The following is a 17,695-nucleotide window of genomic DNA, read 5'->3' on the forward strand; positions in this document are numbered from 1 at the left end:
TTACATCTCCCACACGTCAGGGGACACGGGAGAAAGGGGAAGAGGCAGACAGGAGCCATCAACTGGACTTGCCTTAACAAGAATGATATGTGCCAAAAGTGTGCCACCTCAACCAGGGAGTTGAATCTGATTAGCATTCTGTGATGTAGCTGGTATTTTATATGCTGGTTATTATGCGAGGAGGCTGCTTCTACACTGAGCACAGAAAAATTGCTGTTTACATCCTTTCTCAACAGACATTTAGATATCTTTTAGAATGTCATCTCAAGGGTATGTAGTTATAAAAATATACTCTCCAGGTGATTTACTAGGATGAAGCAGGAGTTATTTTATATGATTCCTTTTGCAAAATACATTGATAGAAGTTCTCACTGCAGTGTTTTGCACATGTAACTGGCAGACTGACAGGTGTATTATAATTATACTCTGAGTACTTGCGAAGTGTCCTTGTTGACAGTAGGGTGAGATGGTTGGTGATGAGAAGAGAGAAGACATGGCATGTACTTTTCATCCTTTTTTTTTATTTTATAATTGAGACTTAAGGAGATGCAAGGCTGTGTTCTGTAATTTAACTAGAAATATGACTGCTGTCATCTTGCACTCACTTCTCCCCACGTGAACAAGGCACACAAAAGAAGAAGTAAGAAGAGGTGACACCTGGAAGAAGCAGGTGGACTCAAACAAAAGAGAGTGTGGTATGTCTCATAGCTGTGTTTTAGTCTGGCCTTGTCTTTGGTACTTATCTGTACAGAGACTGAGCTTGAGACCAGTGACAAATTATTTTAACATGAGACAAATTATCCTTAAAAGGCAAATTTGACATTTCATAATTCGAAAATACCAGTATATTTAAGAGGCATCCATACAATGTATATTTAAGACATCATGAATGTGTTATTGGGTTTTTTAAGTAACTTAGGAAAGCTGAACTAGATTTTAAGTGATCTCTGAGAACAAGACTGGTTCTTCATACCTTGATTCAATCCATTGATCATAAAAATCTTAGTACTTCCTATGTGGCATTCACTGCCATAGATGCTGAGGTGTTAGAGATTCAGGGGAGGCAAGCACACAGTAGTATAAATGTAATGTTATGTATTCATAGGAGGAGCAGTTTGCGGGGGTGGAAGGTAGGTAACACATTATCCAGATTGAGGTGAGGTGAAGCACAGTTAGGCTTCCTGGAGGAGGAGGCATCTGCATATCCGTGGAGAGTGTGGCAGAGCATTCAGGAAGAACAGCATGCTCACAGCCACGAATGACTTTGTATGTCTAGCCCTCAGGAGAGTACCTGACATTTTGTTTAGTTGCCAAACTCAACACGTTTATGCCTGAAAGAATTTATGACTCAGCATATGACCAAGCAGAACATCATGCTTTTCCAACAAGCCCCACTTTCTGGGGTTTATAGAAACCAATGAATTTCAATAATTTGAGCAACATTGGTAGATCACAATCTCCACTGTAATAAAATGGCATAAAATACCAGGAGAGCAAATGCCAAAGAAACAGAATGATAGGGACTGCCAGTGGGTTTATTCTGACATTTGAATGATGAGCTGGATCAGGGGGGCAGGCTTGCACCATATGCATCACCACAAATTAAGCAAAGCTGGGTTCTGGCTAACTGGATGACCTGATCGCAGGGTAAACCGCTCCCTACACAGGCAAGTCCATGACAGTAAGAGGGCTGCCTGTACATCTGAGAAAAAATGGTGACTGGTTTCAAGGTCTCCATGTCCGTGCAAGAGAAAACCCTGGATATTTCTCAGGATATTTATGGTGGCATCGCAGAAGTGTTGGCTCTCACACACACTGACAGTGCCCTGGAGCTGGACCAAGGGCACCACTGGCTGACGGACCTAAAAGCAAGGCCATCAGGGTGTCTCCTGTGGCATGCCCCACCTTGTAGCTCAAAGGCAGCGAGAACTGATAGTGACCTTGTGGGAGCACCCCACTTTAGAGATGAGTAACCTGAGCCCCAAGAGGCTAAGAATATACAGCATGTCGTCAGGATTCAAACTCATCTGGGTCACTCAGACGTTTTTGTCCTTAGACCACCATTTTCCAGCATTAATACCAGATCCTTGATTTTTTTTTTTTTCAGAAGAGAATTCTGAAGCCAAACTATACTGGGAAACACTGATAACTTTAAGTCACCCCATATGAAAGACTTGGAGAGATACTGCAATAAAAGAGCTTGCTTATCTTTATTTAATCTGGCACTTCCTGTATATATTTGACAACCAGAACACTTTTTTTTCAAGAAGTACTTTTTAATAGTTAATAGAAATTTTATTATGTGCAATACTCTTTAGGAAACTCTTATCTGTGCCATGTTACTTGCTTAATCTTAACATTTTCCAGTGATATTTCTGGAGGCAGTCTGAAGGGGAGGGGTGTGCCAATATCCCTCAATATTCTCCATGTTCATCAGAAATAAACTCTAGAATGAAACTAATATGTTTTAAGTTAATTTTATCTCATTAAAAAAACAGAAGCAACTAACTAAATACAGATAAACTACAATAACTTTTATGTAATGAGGTGCATCTAGAAATGGAGTCTTAGAAAGCACATTGATGAGCCACTGTGAGAAGTTTTCTTATTTCCTTCCTTCCTCTCTTCCTCTTGTCTCTTTCTTAAGAGTTGCACAACTTATCAAAGTAGGAATACTACATTTTAGAAAAAGAAGATAAATCATCTGGGCAAGATCCCAAAATAGCACAGAATGTAAATTTACAGAGTAAGCAATCCCTTCACACTATGCTCTGGAGAGTCACCTTCACACGCGCCATTCAGCTTCTGCCAAGCCAGTAACTAAAGACTGACTCTGAGCAGTATGAAGGCTTGTAGGTCCCTTGCTCCTTTCACGTATATGTCAAACCCATCTTCACTCAATTCAAAACTTGTGTAAGCAGCATTGGCCTTGTGTCCAGCAGATGGGTTGGCTTCCCATGGGGTGTGATTTGAAGGTAAAGAAACAGTGCTTTTGATTAAAAAATGCCTTCTGCCAAGCATATGTATTTAAGGGAGAATACAAGTGGCCCTTAAATGCATGATAATCTCACTCTTAATAATGTAAATCCCAACTGTGTTGAGAAACAATTTCTCATTCATAGCAAAAATTCAGCAGTTTGACATTATACTCCATTACAAAGCTAGGAGAAAGTAAGCACTCTTGGACATCCCTAGGAGGGCAGAGTAGTGTAACCCTTTGGAGGGAGATCTGGAAGTAATTAACAGAAGTAGAGATGCATTTGTCCTCTGACCCAGCAACCCCATTTCTGGGACTCTGTCCCATAAAAACATCTGCACAAGAATGAAATGATTTAGGCATAAAGTTTTTCAATTTGGTGATGTTTTAATTGTTCAACCACTTACTGTGTGCCATGTTAGTAAAATGATATACTCATTAAATGTCTAATTCTTTTTCTCTTCCAAGTGATGAAGAGGGCCTGGGGCCATGCAGAAGTAGCTGCTGGTATGAGGCCTCCTTCCCTTCAAAGGGCTTTACCTTTACTGAAGGGTGTACAGGTGGCAGGTGGCCACTGAGATAGTGCCATTTCCTGCCATCAAGGACCAACTGGGAAATGGCAACAGGGCACAGTTTCCAAATGGATAGGTGAAAGGGCACTTTGGGAGAGGAAGGAGAAGGGCATGAGGGCTGCATTGAGGGAGAGGGGTGCATCTGTGGTTCTTCTCCTTTAGCCGTCCCCTGGTTCTCAGCCTAGAGTCACACCAGGCCCATTGTTTACTGCACTGGGGATTCTTCTCAGAGTTCCCAGCACTATAGGATGTTTTTGACTCATATCATTGCAATGTTGGGCTCCATGTGTTAGTGATAACGGGCTATGAGAGGGGGGAGGTTGCTGTGGAAATTGTTTACTAATGGTTGAGGCCATTTTCCTTAATGAAGAGTCAGCAGGCCTCAGAGAACTGGTGAAGAACGGGAGGATCACAGGTGAAGCCAAGTTTCTGTGGTTGAGTGACCAGGAGAAGTATGCGGCCACAAGGAAGGGCTCTCGGATGGGGATTGCCTTCCCTTGCCTCATCTTTTCTTAAGCTGTCAAGAGGTGGCCCCCAAGGAGACTCAGAGACCTAGCCATCTGACAGCAAGCACGTATTTGAGGAAGGGAAGATTTGAGCTGGCAGAAGAATGTTTCCTGAAGAAATTCTCAGTAAACATTTTCTTTTTTACATAGTATCAAAAAATATTTACCCTCCTCTCCTCCCAAATAACTTTGTAATTGATGATAGAAAGTTCTAGATGAATGAGGAGTAAGTCAGAAGTCGAACACAAAAGCATGGCTATGAGATTTCCAACCCTTCAGGATGTCAAGATAAGGACATAAAAATAAGGTGGGATGTGGCCCTTCAGTCAATGAGCTTTACAGCCTGCCAGCTTTTAATGCCCTCCCTAGGTTCTCATAGATGTCTCAGATAAGCCACAAAGACTTGGAAGGCTTCTACTTGTATAGACATGACTGCAGAATAGGGACTAGCCCACCTGGATCCAACAGACAAACATCAATGCCTATTTTTAACAACTTGGAATCCTGGTATGAGTTTAAAGCAACACACTACCTCATAAAGTGGTTAGATCACATGACAAAATTCATTTTTTCTAACTAAAATATGACACCAGGAAGGTCATTCAAGCCATTCTTTGCTTGTATCCAAAACTGCATCCAGATTTTTAGAGACCAAAGTTGTGAGTTATAATCTTCACAATCTTTAGGAAATTGGATCCCACACCCATTTTTGAGGATGAGTTCTGATGACTCACAGGCACCTTTGAATTGCCAAAGATTATAGAAAGAGAACTCATTGGCATTTGGATAACAAATGGAAACATCTATTTCCCGGCAGAATGAAGAAGGGAAAGCATAAGGGCGCCATTTGAGGTGTTCACTGAAATCTAACCTTCCACAATAAACTTAACGGATTATTCTTAGCTTTGGAGAATGTTGTTTCAGAGATAATACTCTTCATTTCCTGGGCTAAATTTAGCTTCTGCTACTTTAATTCCAAAATTGAGTGTAGTCTTACACTGAATTGTTTACAGGATACATTGGCTTCAGACTCCATACAACTGCCAGTTTTGTCTGAATTACTGTGAATAAAGTTAAAAAAACAAACAAGTAAACTAGGCAAATACAATCCACTTATCTAATTCTAAAGGACTAACATGTCACAATTGCTAGGTATAGTCATTAGTTAGATAGATATTAGCAATATCCCTTTAAAAATCTTTCAGTTTTGCTTCCTTTGAATAAGATTGAATTGTTTATATAGCTACTTTGCATAGTAGAGGAGAGATTTCCAAAAACCCCTTAATTTGTATTTGCTGTACATCACCTTAGGGTCATAGGGGAATCCCTTGGACTTGGTTTGCAACTTTCATTTAGATTATCTCCACAACCTCAAATACTCAGGCAAACTAGCCTTTTAGGCAAACTCACTGTAATACCTAGTTGTTAACAGTCTCCATTAAAGTTCTCCACTCCACCCCGTCTTTCTTAAATTTAGGGAGACAGGGGCAGATTTTTAGTGTATGCAGAGTTGTATGCACTTGGTCTGTGCTGGCTGGAAACTTGACTGAAATAGGTGTTTTCTGATTCTTTGTTCAATGTAGTATTCAGTAGGCCAATATACTCAGAGCTAATGCATCACTAAGAACAGACATTAGATTTAGAGATTAAGGCACTGAAGCCATCTGGGTAGATAGGTCCTGGGCAGCCCAGCAACTCATGAGGAAGGGGCCCCGCTGGGATGGAGCCTCCATGATTGCTGTGCCCTTCCTCCTCCAGGAATGCTCACTGCAAACACTGAGGTCATTTTCTCTATCCTTTGTCCCAACTCAACCAGGGAGACTGTAAAGTGGGTGAGAAAGTAGAGAGATGAGATGCTCGGGGAGTGTGTTGTCTCTGAATCAACTCCATGGCATGTTTCCAATCTGTAATATATACTCACTCATTCAGTGAGAGTTTGAATGTTGACTCCATACAGAAATAAAGTTCAGACTCTGTCTCTGCCTCATGAAGTAGGTCAGAGGTGAACTCTCATAGAAATAACTCACATTATAAATAAATGTTACAAAATATGATACAAAGTACAATGGGAGACTCCATTCCCAAACGAAACCCAGTTATAATGGTTTACCTGAGATTGCCTACATTTTCATAGTGCATTAAATTTATTATTCAGTAGAATAAACATTCTTCCGTGTGTCACAGGCAGTGCAATAAGGGTGTGGCACTGAGGTTCACATACATAAGCATTTGCCTGTCAGCTGTCACATCCCAGCCCTGGGTCCTGTGAGAGATCACACACCTCCTGAAGCCCCAATTTCATCAACTATAAAATGGCAACAATCCTCCTATCTTCTTGACAGGATTATTATTTTTTTTTTTTTTCGGGGCGCCAGGACCAACGATCACTAGCTGCCCAAGTACCAAAAAATTATGCTTCCGAAATCTCTTGATGTCGATTCCGCACGAAGAGCATACGAGCTGCCCCACGTGTGCCACTCACGACAGAAGCCCTTTTTTTTTTGACAGGATTATTTTAAGGATTAGAGGTAATTTATATAAAGTGCCTACCAGAGAGTCTGGCTCATTATAGATATTCAAAAAATGATAGCTTATACTTGTCATCCAAGGATTAGTTTTTGTGCCTTTATAATTCATAACATATTTTAGTTCTGTACAAGAGACCAGAGCATGCACTTAAAATAAGAATATGCACATAGAATGAATGTTGTGTCAAATGTAGAGTATAATTCAGCCATACTTAGAAATACTGTTTGTTTGTGTGGGGAGCAGTGCTTACTGTGTGTTGTAAACACACAAGTAATTATTGCAAATAGATAAATGGCATTATTGATAACATAGATTTAAAAGAATTTTTGCTTATTTGGATTCAGTGGTTTTTATATTACTCTTATAAGTATGAGAGATGTGATATATAAGCATTGCAATGAGAAAAAAATGAAAAATTAACTAGTAAAGAAGGGTGGTTAAGCTCTTACTTTAGGGAAATGCATGGTCTGGAAAAAGCCCAGAATTTTAGTCTCTGATTTTTAATGGTTCTCTGCAAGTATTTCTCATTAATTTGGAACTCCATTTTAATGTTAACATTAATATTAATATTCCCCTCATGTGGAAATAGAAACAACCATGTGTTACTGGACAAAGACTATTCTTTTGTTCGCCTTCAACGTTTTTGACTTATAAATTAATCTCAAAATTTTGGGAATTGTATGTAGGTCTAATATTAAAAAGGTGATAATTTTTTCCTTTCTAATTTCTATTTATTTCTTAAGGCTGTCGCTTTTGCAGAAAGTACCTTAAATAGATCATAGCTTTCTGTTGTTGATAAACGCCATGCTTACTGATCATGTCTTATATGCTTAGGCACTGTGCTATGCACTTTCCATCCAGCAGCTCCTCCAGTTTCTATAGTAAGTCTCCCACAGACACTCCCATTACCCAGCAGACAGCTGAGGTTCAGAGAGGCACCTAACTGAAGTCCATGAGCTACAGTGGGGGCGGACCAGGATTCACATTTGTGTCTTTCTGACTGCAACTGTGCTCACAAAATCCTTTATTCTGCTTCCTCTTAGCTTCAGCAGCAGATATCTTTTTTTCTCAATAACATTAGGAACAGAAATTCCCACATCATTCATTTATATCCTCTTTCTCTGTCTCTCTCCCTCCCTACTTCCCTCAGCTATCATGATTAAAAGTGTTTTCCCCACTGGTGGGCAGGATCCAATGCTGAGACTACAAATACAATTAATGTGGCCTTAGTCTTTCAGGCTTGAGCTATGTGATAGTGAAACAAGTTTATACCACATTTTTGTATTCTGACTGAATTATATTCATTGTCATCAACAGTTTTCCTTTATTTAGATGATGTGCTTATCCTGTTATTCCATGTCTTCATAGGCTTGAAAGATTCTATGTAGCCCTTGAGACTGTTTGCAATATTTTATACTTCTGGGCATTCTGTGGGAGAAGATGATGATCTATAGCTTTCATTAGATTCTCGAAAAAGGGCATGACCCCACAAAATTAAGAAATCACTTATCAAGGAGGAATCCATTCAATTCTGAGTCATTTTTGTCTTCATTAGGTCAATATGTTAAAAAGTGAAGGCCCAGTAAAGGGACATACAAAAGTCTGCAGTAGTGCGAGGCATACGTTAGTGACTGTGGAGGAGACTGTACACAATTCCCTCATACAGACAGGGTACCACTCTCCTCTGCCTTTCTGGTGAAACCACTCGGGACCAGTTATGGCCCTGTTCGTGCCCTCTCTTTCTGGTCTCATTTCAGCAGGAGCTGACCCTAAGGCCCCAGAGGATATAGGATCAAGAAGATTTGCGCCGTCCCGTACCTCTGAGCATGCCCCAACTCTGGCTCAGCCTAATGCCTCTGGTGGAAATGTCCACTGAGGAGGGAGCACATGTTGATAAAATACTCAGTCTGCGTGATGTACTTCTTAGGCAGATTTATTTTTTTTGAAGTTAGAAGCTTTTAAAACTGGAAAATAATTATTATTAGATGCACTGATTTGATATTTAAAGTGCCTGAACAAACAGATAGGCTCTTTGATAGGACGGGAGATTGGGTATTTCCCTTTTGGAGTGACAGTGATTGATTGACCTTTCCTAACAATTCTCAGGACCATCACAATGCAGAACTGCAAGGAGCCTGTACAGTTGGATGAGCCAGCCCTCATTTTTAGAGACTTTAGATGACTTTCTCTTCATATTCCAGCTGGTGTGAAGTGCAGTTTGAACTCAGATCCCAGGCACAGTTCAGCATTCTGTCTGCCTACCAACATTGTCTCCCAAGCCTGGAAAACATTTTGACCCTGTGTGAAAATTAAGAGGAAAACATTACCTTCTCAACTTTCCTATAGCTCCGAAATTACTGAACAGTCAATATATAAACACTGGAGCAAAACAGCTTATTTTTTAAAACCTTAGATTGCATTTTGAAAATTTTAATTCAGATTACTTATAAATTTGAACATGTCTTTTTAGACAAAAATGAACATAGGGGTTGTGAGCCACTGTTTTATTTCATTTCCTTATCCTTATTTTTAATGATGTGGTTGATATGAAGGTGAAAATACATGGGCTTCAGAATTAGAGAAATCTTGGTTTATAGTCAGGATTAAACACATATGTTTGTGTGGCATTCACACTTGAAAATTCTAAACCTGTTTGCAAATCTGTAAAATGGGGAAATAATATATGTCTTTGCTCTGAAGAATGTGCAGGAGACTGTACACATTCTGCTTTGTAGAATGTCACATATTTAGCAAAAGGTGAAGTTAGGCCTTGACCTCAACTTTCAGCTCACTAAGTATAATGGGTGACAGAGGTGCTAAAATCTCTTTACTAATAAATCCCTAAATGAGATTTTTTTAAAAAGGCAAAATTCCTTAACTGTGTATTATTTCCTTACAATAGCCTGTACTACCAACTCTTGAGTCTTACCTTTTGCATTAGCACAAAATGGGTTTTCTTATCTCAGTTTTCATTACTATCTTTTTTTTTCCTTTACACTAAACTACTGTGGGTGACTGGTGGTTACCTTGGGGAGGGGTGGGGGTGGCTGCATGAAATAGGATAAGAGGATAAAGAGGCACAAAATTTCAGTCATAATATAAATTTGCCACAGGAGTGAAAGTATAGCATAAAGAATACAGTCAATAATTCTGTAATGTCATTTTATGTTGACAGATAGTAACTACACTAGTTGGGGTGAGCATTTAATAATGTAGAAACAAACTCAACTACTGTGCTTGACTGATATCAAAAGGACACCAAGAGCAATCAATTGGCACATGTATTTAATTATAGCCTCTAAAATAAAGATTCTAATAGCCAAAGAGATAAGTTGATGATGACTAAATGACAATCTCTCTTTTTGGCCAATAAAATTAACCTTTATTTTCAAGAGTCTTAAGTTAAAGCAATGCACAGTATTTTGAAAGTGTTTATTTTTTTAAATTTAAAAATCATTACTATAGATGTTGATGAAAGCCAATTGGCTTATACACAGTTAAAAGAAAATCATGAAAGGAAACTTAAATATTTTCTAAGTCATCCTAAGAGCTCTGTAATGTGGGTCTTATGCCCATTTACACATAGGACAACTGAGGGTCAGTGAGGTTAATGAAGTAACTTCTTTGATGTCACATATTTAGCAAGAGGTGAAGTTAGGCCTTGACCTCAAGTTATCTGGGTCAGAACCCCAGGTTCTCATTGTTCCAAGCTGACTTCTTTGAGAGTACAAGAAAAGGCCCTGTGGTGAGAGGAAGCGTGGCATGTGAGATTCTCAAAAAAGACCCTGCCTTTCATGTGGTTAAATTTACAGGTTAAAAGAAGTGAGGTGTGGCGTTCTTTGCTCTAAGAAGTGCTGAGGTAGCACTGGCTTATTGTGTATTGTAGCCTCAACACCTTGCCACATCATTCTTAAATGACCTTATTCCAGCCTGAGAAAATAACAACACTCAGTTTCCCTTGAAGGACTGAGATACAACCTCTGTCCTTAGTGTTAATTTACTGTGTGTTTCTTATGTGCTTAGCCTGTACTAAGTGCTTCATGTGCATTATGTCCATTGAATGATCTACACACACTCTGAAGTGTCTACTATATATTCAAAGGTCAGAATAGAGGTATCTCAAATTTAACCCATCCAAGGTGACTGTTGGTTTACACTCTGTTGCTCACCCAAATCTGTTCCTCTTTTTGGGCTCCTGATTTCATTACCATTTACTTAGTTGCTCAGAACAAAAACCTTGCAGTCATCCTTGATTCTGTAAATCAACTTCATGCTCATTTCTGCCTCAGGAGCTTTGCACTTGCTATTCTCTCTGGAAAGTTCTTTCCCCAGATTGCCTCGTATCTCTCATTTCATTCAGTTCTGCTCAATATCAGAGGCCTTTTCTACCCATTACATTTAAAATAGAACCTTCGCCACCACCCATTTTCTATCCCCACCACTCTGCTTTATTTTTCTTTGTAGAATTGATATTATTTTATGTATGTATTTATTGTTTGATTGTTTTTCATCTTCCTCTGGAGAATTTGTTTTATGAGATCAGAGCATTGTTCTTGTTCACTGTGTATGAATTGTATATGTAATAATTTGGGATGTATAATAAGTACTCAAACCATAATTATTGCATGAATCAATCAATCATGAATGAATTCTACTGAGGGTATGTTAGGTGCCACATTTCCAACGGCCATTAAGTGGCAGAGCCAGAATTTGAACCCAGGCACAGAAAAGTACCTAAAGTCTGTCTAAAATGCTGTCTATTACCTTACTCCTATGGAAGGTGTTCCTGTCGCGTGCTTTGCCTTGATGTATATGCAAAAGGAGAAATAGAAAATAAAATAAGTGTTTTTTACCCACCATCTCTTAACTTGCTTGTATGTGGTCTGATTGCTCAGGGGAGTAAAAGTCATATTGAAACTTGGTAGAACACAGATGCTAGCTGAAAATATGCTCAGATTATTGCCCAATTTAAAGTTACTCCAAACTTGAAAGACCATTGAGCTCCAAGATTCTTTTTTCTTTCCCTTAGTTTATTCTCTGTAAATTTTGGTGCCTTTAGACAGGATGCAGACAAAACAATTTAACCATACAGGTCATTCTTCTCTGTTTGGCACTCAAACTTTTTCCTTCTCTGCCTTCCTGTGTCCTGCATTCCATTTTGGGACTGCACTTGAAAAACCAGACTTATAAATTCCATTGTAGCCAGAGTTCTGGTGGAAGAGTGTAAAACACTGACTCAAGCTTGTACTCTTTCCCAGAAAGGGTCAGCCACAATAACTCTGATGGAAGCTGTCACCTTGGGAGGACAGAACCGCAGAGCAGGGCTTGTTCCAACACTGAGTGCTGGGACCCACTACCAGAGATTCTAATTTATCTAGGGTTGAGCCCTTGAATTTATACTGATGACAAGTTCTGGGTGATGTTGGGCCACTTTAGCAAGGACTACGGTGTATTTTCTCATGTTATGGCAAGAAACTGCCGATCACAACTCTAGCCAAAGAGCAACTTGGAAAAGAGAAGGCTCAGCCATCTTGTCACTCATGCAGTCAATTACTTACTGTTTGAAATACAAGGGAACCAGAACAACCCCAAATATAGAGACGTATAGCCAGGCTTCCTGAGAAATGAACCAATTCCCAGTCTTAAGCCAGCTCTTGTTAGTTTCAAAGAGTACAGTTGGGAGCCTACAAGAAAATTAGAAGTTTTCTAAATACAGATTCTCTGCTCATTGTACAACATTTTGGTTCAGAGTTAGAGATACTGAGACACAATTTTCTTCCTTCCTTTCTTTTATTCATTGCCTAGTAACTCTGGGACTAAACCAGTGGGCCTGTCCATCTCAGAATTGAAAGATATCTTTCTTTTGTGTTCTTAACTATATGGATTTCTTTGCTGTGACTTTCTCCTTAGGCTCATAGGAATCCTCTGGTTGCTTTTGTACATAATGCAAATATAAGCATGTTTTCTTCCCTATCACTCTCCAATTTCCTTTGCAAGTAAATGGAAAGCACCTCTAACATTTTTCAAGCAGATTTATTTTTAAATACATATGTTGCTATTGATGAAGCAGGGATATAATGATTTCTCTTAAAACATTCAGTAAGAGGTAGGCCATCTGAGAAGAGAAGCAGGACCTAAAGTGAATTTTTTTGGTAGGCTTTGATTGTGACCGAAGGCGTATTCAAACATCTGTGCTTGGTTCTCATTGCCATGAAACATGAGCATGCACTGTGCAATGAAGAGAGTGTCTTGACCCTGGAGGAGCAAACAGAATTGGAAAAGCTTTGCATTCCAGCCTTGGACTACTCCGATTGAATTAGTTCTAAAATTTGAAAATCTATGGCTTGCCCTTTTTTAAAAAAAAACAAAAAAACAAGGAAACAAAACACTGAAGGTGACTCCCAGAGATCTCAATGGTTTGCTCATTCTGACCTGTGAGATTGGCTGGGGAAGCATATCTATGTGCTGTGGGAACTCACATGCTTATTACTGCACTCAATGCTCAGTTTTGATTTTCATGTTCAAGAATTTTTGCCATCAGTCTGGGAATCTAGGTCCTGCTAGGTACAGATCTAAAGCCAACTCTGAATGATACATTCCCATCAGGACCAACCACAAGATTTTAAATTTGTATACGTTGGGCTAGATTGGCCAAGACTAGGCCACTAGGACACCTGAAGCTTTGTGATTTTTTTTCCCACAGCATTTAAACATTGCTTCATGAGAGTGCTTACTCTCAACAGATGCTTTTCTGAGTGCGTTTTTCCTAGATGTTTTGCTCTCTAACAGTTTACATTAAAATAGTTGGTCTGGGCATCTACCTGAAGCATGAGCTTTCTCTGAGCTAAAACCACTATTTTGTAATGCACAACTGCGGTGATCTGGCTTCTTGTCCCTTTACTGTCATGTCACTGGGGGCAGGGGAGGGCTGGATAGAAATTCTTTACAAGTTTGCCCGGAAAACCATTCTCCAATGCATCTTCCCGCCCTTCAGGCCTGACACCTTAAAATCATATCACAAAAAGTCTCAGACAGACAGCTTGTGGAGTCAGCAGCACCTGTCTCTGAGTTGTCCCAGCAAAAGGGGGCTGACTTTGATCCTCTATTGCTAAAACCTGGAATTTTAAATAACTCTGGTGGGTTATGTTTTTTGCACCATGCCCCCAGCTGACCCTTTCTTCCTCAAAAAATAACTTTTCTAAGGACTAAGTCAGCTTTCTCGGAAACTCTCCTTGACCACTTCTTCCCTCTTCTGCCTGTCATAGCTCTGGATCCACTAGATTGCTGTTGTACACACCCTGCCTTCCTCATAAGACTGTGAACTTCCAGAGGCCTTTATCTCTGTACCTGATCCAGAGAGGGGGTGTAGTTGGCCTTCAATGGATTATTGAAGAGCTTTGTATATTTTAGTTACTAACGTTTCCCTAATAAAAATGGAAAAGAATATTTCTGAGACTGATCCAATCATTAGCAGAAGCTTAGAGCTTTTCTTTGATTCCAAATAACAAGTAAAGTAGTTTAGAAATTAGACATATTTCCCAAAGCAGTTTTCAAGCTTTACTGTCTGTTCATATTTTTCTTCAAGTCATAAACATCTTTATTCTTATTCATTAATAAGCACAACACAGAACTTGCAGTATGTCCATGTTTCATTTATAATAACCTGTGCTTACAAAAAAAATTCTAGCCACCTATGCATAATGATGTGAACAATTTTGCACATGCAGGTGTTTATCCTATGTGCCCCAGTACATACACTGCTGCCAGTCACTAGCATTTCACAAACATTTCACTTGATTTTTGTTTGGGCTGATATTTATAAAGTGAATAGAAGAGTGCCTGGCAAGTAGTAAGGGCTGTATACATTTTTATGTAAGTCATTATACTGGTTAGAATTTCAAGTGACCCCAGAGATGATTAATCCAGAATTTCTTAAAGTGTTACTTAAAACTTGAGTTTTAAGTTCATAGGCATGTTCGTAGGTGATGGGCAAGAAAAGCTGGGCAGAAGGGGGCAATCCCATGGCCAAACAGATAGAGGAAATTCATAAGTAAACAATTCAAAAGGTTTATTTGCAGCTAAACTCTTTAGAGGAGGTCTATCATAGGTTACACTCTCTTTTTAAGCAGTTTCCTAGGTTTTACATTCAATCATACATCTTTTACCTTCCCTTTTTTATGTAGAACTTCTCACAGAGGAATGAGAAAACTGAGTCAGCCCAGGGTCCTCATGTTATTCATAATTAAAATGAAGTCCTAAAGGTTTAAGTCCAGAAAGTTTAAGCTTATGCAGAAACTTCAGCCTGGAATCATGCTTATCATCTCTTGTTGCATGGGGTGAGGACTTGGTGTAGATTTATTTTATGCAGGCATAAATCTTACAGTGGTTAGTAATTTAGCACTGTCTGGATACTGAATACCGTTCGTATTTTCAGGGGCTGATCTTTTTAGTAACCTCTGAAACTCTCTGGCTTTCCATCATCTGAGATTCGAAGTGTGTGAGTGGATGGTAATGCACACTGAAGTTTAATCTGTGAGAATTTAGAATCCTCGAGTACAATTGTAATAGTGTATATTCCACAACTAATCAGAAGGAGCCACTATTTAAGTTAATTCCCCTACTCACTTGTCACCATAAATCACATAACAGCATGTTGACCCCAGGAAAAATAAGAGAGAAAGCTAGTTTTAACCATAGCTTTAAAACTGTAGACATTTTTAGTCTACATTTTCCAGAAATTTTTTGTTCCCAACTAGCCATTCATCCATCTCCCTTCCCATTCCCAATCTATTTTTTCCAATATCAGAATATAAGTTACCAACTCCCAAATATCACTGTAACTACCTCCACAACAAAATGTCTTTATCACAAAGCACAATATTAAAAAAATTAAAAACATGACTTATGTACATAAAATGAATGATGGGTTAAAATGTTTATTCAGCTTATTTATTATTTAGGGATCCAGGAAAATGATAAGGCCAGTTTAAAGATCTGAGTAGTTATAGGCCATTTAATAAGTGTTAGAATAAGATTGTTGTATTAGAGACAGAAATGGTTAATTTAGCGTCTACATGGCAATAAACTGTGACCTTTAGGGTTATCCTTTTTTTACCAGACAGAAATTATTTATATCTCTACCAGACAAAATTTTCCAGGTTAACATGAAACTTCACTACGTCTTGGACCTTTAGTCAGTAATAAACAAAGTGAGTCAACAAAGTGTACTTTCCTTAAATAATTAGGAAACTTTTGTTAGGTCTATGCTCCCATATGACACTGAAGGGACATGCTACCCACCTTTTTGCCTTTTTCTTGGATTATAAATATTTTTTCCTTAATATCATAAATAGTGTCTGTACTGTAGGCAGATAGGGTACATCATTTTAGAGGGATTTGCTTAAAGGTAAATGTACCTCAAGAATAATAATTATGTTTTTCCCTGGTGGGCCATGTGGTAGGATTCGACCCATTATACCTATTGCCCCATGGATGCCAGAAATGGAAGCCAAGCATTAAGCCAACATTAATAATAATGTTTTAAAAGTAACTATGGGGTTTAAAAGAGTACATTCATACACACTTATAAAATCTTAGGAACAGTCTTGATAAGCAGGTGATATCAATCACATTTTATACATAAAAAAGATGCAGAGTAAGTTAAGAATCTTTCCCAAAGACAGGACAGTAATATACCCAGAAGCATGATGTTTTCACTGCCCATTGATATTTGCTGGAATCTCATATGACCCCAAAGTCACAATAATTTGTTTTACATTTTGAAAACACTAAAACATTTTTTGTTACTTTTAACAAGGAAAACGTCCTTGATTCATATACAGTAAGCTAAAAAAGGACCTTCTAAAATCAGGGAGGTAGTAGAAGGAACTCCCTTTCATTTTATAAAGTAACCTGCAAAAATGCCCAGAGCTTCCCATCTCAGTAGTTGATCTAGACTCCAGAATGACCTAAATGAGCTGGGGTGTTACGGTTCTAAGTAGGATAGTCAGGGTCAGATAGGAAGACACTGTTTACCCTCCATCATTTGCTTGTTTTATCTACCTACCTACCTACCTACGTACCTACCTACCTACCTACCTACCTACCTATCTATCCAAGTTTGGGACACGCATTTGAAAATCAGGCTAACCCCAGGGAAGAGTTAATTTCTGAGGACAAATTAACCTGCTTCAGGGAGCCAAAGAATTGTCATCTCTCTTTTTTATATATACACAAATAGGCACAAAGGAGCAGGGAGCACAGGAAGCAGAGCTCATACTACAACAAACACGGAACTAGGCCAGCGTGCTTCCCTTCCGGCACACCACTCACCCCGTTCTGCTCTTGGGCATTAGGTCCTTCAAGCGCTTTCTCCCACATGGATCACATAAAATGACTCATAGTATCTTAAAATGGCAATACTCAAAAGGTGAACTTTCTCAAGGTAATTTGTATTTGTGCAGGAACCAAACCTTAAGCAAAAAGAAAACTGAAGTATAGTTCTCCAGTGTGTTTTGGGGTGGGAGGCAGCTTGCCCCCTCATTGTCTCTGAAATAATTCTTCAGACTTCTTCCCACCCTCAAGACTTAGACTTTTAACTTTCATGGGGCATTTGCAGTTTCTCTACTCTCATGCTGAACATGCAATTTAGCAAGAAATGACTTGGCCCAGGCCAGATTTAGGAATTAAACTCTGAAAACCTTGAGTTCTGTGGGGGCCCAACTGCTGCGTAGAGGATTACAGAGTGAAAATCCTAACCCTAAACCTTGGGTTCTCAAGGACGGGGTGGGGAGCTGTGTTTGACAACCCATTTTCCAACCTCCCTTTTTGACCAGTTTGCCCCACCAATCCACAGAAATAGGACAGGGCTTTTGAAATAGATATGTTCCTCGTGGCTATTAAAGCTATATATTGATCACAATCATAGACCACCATTTCTAATCCAAAGAGTACCTAACACACCTTGACTTAAAAGTGAATTGGCCAAAACTTACCAGGGATGCAGGATACAGTGAGCACTGAGAGGTTTACTCTCTGCATGTGAATATTCTATCCTGTTTCATGTGATTATTTATTCTCAGTAAACATTGACCTTGTGCATTAAAAGCTCT

The 17,695-nt window shown here is 39.1% G+C and overlaps 1 protein-coding gene and 1 non-coding gene across 14 annotated transcripts in view; one reads left to right on the forward strand and one right to left on the reverse strand.

Moving 5' to 3' along the window:
- The window catches only part of SLC8A1 (solute carrier family 8 member A1), a 374,762-nt gene that overhangs the window by 142,799 nt on the left and 214,268 nt on the right, over positions 1 to 17,695 (forward strand). The window lies entirely within an intron of this gene.
- LOC118970752 (U11 spliceosomal RNA) lies at positions 6,420 to 6,553 on the reverse strand. Its single transcript, XR_005058840.2, has one exon. It is a non-coding gene; the product is annotated as a U11 spliceosomal RNA (small nuclear RNA).

Source organism: Manis javanica, chromosome 1 (assembly GCF_040802235.1).
Source record: "Manis javanica isolate MJ-LG chromosome 1, MJ_LKY, whole genome shotgun sequence".
Taxonomy (NCBI): domain Eukaryota; kingdom Metazoa; phylum Chordata; class Mammalia; order Pholidota; family Manidae; genus Manis; species Manis javanica.